Source organism: Anneissia japonica, unplaced genomic scaffold (assembly GCF_011630105.1).
Source record: "Anneissia japonica isolate Jap-2015-1 unplaced genomic scaffold, ASM1163010v1 scaffold11566_len4444_cov200, whole genome shotgun sequence".
In the NCBI taxonomy this organism is placed as follows: Eukaryota; Metazoa; Echinodermata; class Crinoidea; order Comatulida; family Comatulidae; genus Anneissia; species Anneissia japonica.
The window spans coordinates 1-4,459 of record NW_022749296.1 but is presented as its reverse complement, the minus strand read 5'-3'; the positions used below and the strand labels follow the sequence as shown (position 1 = coordinate 4,459).

Here is a 4,459-nt window from a genome sequence, read left to right as displayed (position 1 = left end):
TCAGCGCTACTCAAGTTTGTCACAAGTTGTTCTCGTCCTCCTCTTCTCGGATTCAAGGTATTTGTGTTTTCTGTTCTACTTATTTTCACATCACCGTAAGCTTCTCAGAAATTTTAGAAAAAATTCATAAATTAGAAGTACAGTAGAACCTCGTTTTTACGTACCCCAGTTATACGAACCCTCGGTTTTTTACGTACGCCTCGTATCGACGATGACGTCATCAAAAACCCCAAAAATATTCAAAACAAACGGCCCTTTTCAGAGCAACCATAAGTAAAAAGACTATGACAATAAACTATAACAATAAACAAACCATAATGCAACGTATTTTCATTAAACATCAACGTTGATTGAGTCTAATATCGGGTTGTTATAGTCTAGAACCATGTGAACTGAGTGAGATGAAAAACTACCGATGGTGCTCAAAATAATTTCTTTCCTCTTTAGCTTTGTGTGGCAAACCATGGAAAAACTCCTCTGGTCGAATTTTCTACACGAAGCTGAGTAGACATAGTTTTGTACACGAACGCTAATTGGTTGGCTCGCCCAGTGCACAGCACATGGTTGCTGTTTCACGTACACAAACGCTAATTGGTTGGCTCGCCCAGTGCAGCGCACATGGTTTTAGTTTGTCTCAACAGGCCCAGACAAACCACAGCTCTGTTGTTTAGAATAGGCATGAAGGGGAATTCCCAAGTTTTACCTTTGTCGTATAGGTAATCTTACAGTATTTTCATGTTATTTAGTTATTTACTTATAAAGTAATGAATCCCCTGATTTACGTACGCCCTCCAGTCCTGTACCGTACGTAAAATCGAGGTTCTACTGTAGTTTAATTAGCTTGGGATGTGTGTAGAAATTGTAATAATTGAAACTTTTTCTTCTTTTGGTAAAATTGATTAGGAATTGGTGCCATCATTTTGTGTTCACTATGGAGGAGCTGAGGAAAGATTACCAACAGCAAGTACTTGTATGAACTTACTGAAATTACCAGAATTTAAGTCCGATGAAACTATGAGGGAAAAGTTGGTTTATGCCATCGAGTCTGAGGCAGGATTTGAACTAAGTTAGGAACTTTGAGACTGCCAAATATGTGTAGTTTTATAGAGAACATAACACATTTAATATTTTTATTCATATATGCTGGCCTTTAGTTCTGCTAACAAGCCGTCATTTTGCTGTGCTATAACTTATTTTCTTTAAATATTTTTGTAAACTTTACCCAATAATATATGTGCAATGGGATAAATTGAGCACTGTTTAGCGTATTAAGGCCTGTTTACACTATGACGATAACTATAAAATCTAAAAAGCAGTTGTTCATATAGGAAATAAAAGAAATTTTATAGCTTTTCCCTGATGATGATGTCATTTGAATTGACTTGTGAAATTATTTTTTTATCGTATACACGATAAATTGTTATCAAATCGTGCTAGAGTGAAAAATTCTCTTATTTCTTTTATTTTCTATATGAACAATTGCTTTTTATCATTGATCGTTATCGTCATACTGTAATCAGACCTTAAGACCGTGTACTGCACAATTGCACATATATCTACAATATTCAAATTCAAGTGTTATGATTAGGCCAGAGAAGAATTGGTTGTGTGGCTCAAACTTTGTGACAGTTGAAAATCATGGTTGGTCAGTTGGAAGTTGTTTCTTTTGATATATTATCTTTAGTACGATAGGTCTACGGTATGTGTAATTCTAGGGGTTGTCTTTAGTGTGATAGGTCTATGTTTAATTCTAGGGGCTATCATTAGTACATTACGATAGGTCTGTGCCTAATTCAAGAGGCTATCTTTAGTACGTTATGATAAGTCTATGCCTAATTTTAGGGTGCATGGCTAACACTAACCTCCCTTTTGACTGTTGAAGTGGCAACAACCGGGCTAAAATCCATTAATCAAATTAATAACTATTTTTATTGGATCCACTGAAGGCAAAAAAATCTGACTTTTAAAATTCTTGAATTATATAGTGGCAGACCAGAGGATCAGGGCACAATACATGATTTTGTGAAGCTTCACTCTTTTATAATGATCTTTTGTTGCTGTTGATCCAAAATATGAAATGAATGTGTTAATTTTTTAACATTTCTTAAGGAATAAGTAAATAAAAACAGATGATGTTTGGTTTTCAACAAAAAATGAAAAGTCCTATTTAAGAATGCAAGATTAATGATTCCAAGGCTATTAATAATAAACCACATCAGCTTTTGTTTAATTAGTAAGCAATACTAGATATTGATATTTTGTGTAGAAATTATCAATTATTATGATCATCATAAGCAACATTATTATCTTAGATATCGTTGCATAGTTTGACTTACTGATTGATTATTGCCATTAAATTGTGACCGGTTTTCGTCTAGGTAGGGCTTATGGCCATATACTGTATGTACTATAATGATTGTTACGCATTATTGTTGTTAACATATTTATCAACATACTATAAACAGTCCTTGATTTACTATAATAATAATATTACTATGTGGTTAGAATCAATTTTTTTTTGTTAATTGTGGCTGTACAATATATACAAAAAGCTACAAAATATGCCATAATACCTCGAATAGAAGCCCTGGGCTTCTTTTCTTTGCAAACTTGTAAGGGTTTGCTTTTCGAGATGGACTTCTTTTTGAGATGGACTGTTTTTAAAGGCTGTTTTACAAACTAAAGAGGTGGGTTTCTTTTCAAAATGAATCCTGTAAATTTTGGAATTACTACTATAAAACAATTATCAGTCTGTAGGCCTACCATAGAGTATATTAACTGAACTACATTATAAACCAAGCGTGTTTATAATATATATATATTTTTTTTTTATTCATGTACAGTGTATTTATTTTACTATCTCGAAAAAAAGCTCTTGGGATTCTTTTTCATGGGCTTCTTTTGGAGGCTACTTTTGCAAAATTAAAAGGGGGCTCCAATTCGAGATTAAGCCTATTGGGCTTCCATTCGAGGTTTTACAGTAGTACGGTAATCGGTTATGGATATCTGTAATGAAATTATATCAGAGTAACATACATATCCTATTTATTTAACTTTATAATAGGGTCATAATTTTGTTGTTTGTATTCATTTATAAATGAAAATTAAATTACCTGAAATCTTGGTTTTAATTTATTCGTTCCGTCGTTTAATACGTGCGAGGGATAGCAGAGGTCAGAAGAACAATGCCAAACTTAATTCTTTTGTCAACCAATTAAAAGATACCACTTTTCATTCTTTTTATCACCCAAAATATAAAAATGACCTAAAAATGAAATTACTGTAATATAACTTTGAATTACTCATAGCGGGACCACAACTTTATCAAATCTTTCAATAAGTTACAGATCGAAAAAAATAAATTATTTTACTTCAAATTTGCTGCCAGAAATATATATGTTATTGGAAAACATAGACCATTTAATTGATGAGTAAATGTCATTATGATTTTCATCTGAAAGCCAAAATACATTGAAATAAACAAACTAAAACTTTTAAGTTGTCATAGCTCAAGTAGACTTGTTTTACACTTTTATGCAAGTTTGTTTACCGTAATTTTGATTTTGTTTGTCGTCGTTCATATAAGTAAATTTTCCACGATCTGAAGAGATATGCGACACATGAACATTTTCCCTGCGACCCTTAGGTAGCGGAATGGTGATCTAAATAATGTAAATAATTTTAAATTGATTTAATTCAAATTTAATTAAAAATAACCTCCAAACAAGAAGCAGCATACATAAAAACATGTTAAAACATTGGAAATAAAACATTGACTTCAATTATAAAATGTCAAATAATTTAAACACTGCACAATGTCACTTAACTGTATAAATAATACGGTACTGTATGTAAAACATTTTAACAAGATACTATTAGATACTATTTCTGTAAACTAAATTTTTTTTTCATATTACTGTAAACCTAATGGGTTTTGATAAATTTACTCTGCACTACGGAATTTCCAATAAAAAAAAAGAAAATTAATTAAAAAGACCGTAGATTAAAAATAAGTAAGGCGTAACATATTTTTAATCTATGTTAAAGCATAACTATTTTTTACATAAAGAAATTTAGTAAATTAAATTATTATTTGTGGCTTTTATTTATTAAATCAATTAAGAACATAATCTCAAAACAAAATTTATTGACAAGAAAGATCGACGCTTCGGGTCCATCATGGAACCATTCTCAAGATCAAGTAAATTGTAAAAACTAAAGGAAGTAAGTAATTAATTTACATATCAATAGGGCCTAATGTGTGGAGTCATTATAGTGTAGCTAAGCAATATCAATCAATCAATCAATTTATTTGGAAATTGCACCTTTGCATCGGTGGCACACACAAAAAGTGGTGCATCCATATTAAGAAAAACACAGCACGTCTTAAACTAATCTTACAGGCATTAAAAAGCTACAGTAGAAAATACATTTGAACAAAATTTTCGGTCTTAAATTA

At 31.5% G+C, this 4,459-nt stretch overlaps 1 long non-coding RNA gene across 1 annotated transcript; it reads left to right on the top strand.

The window, feature by feature from the left end:
* LOC117121052 lies at positions 1–3,131 on the top strand. The gene is made up of 2 exons (XR_004447471.1): positions 1–57; positions 904–3,131. It is a non-coding gene; the product is annotated as an uncharacterized LOC117121052 (long non-coding RNA).
* The last annotated feature ends 1,328 nt before the right edge of the window (positions 3,132–4,459 follow it).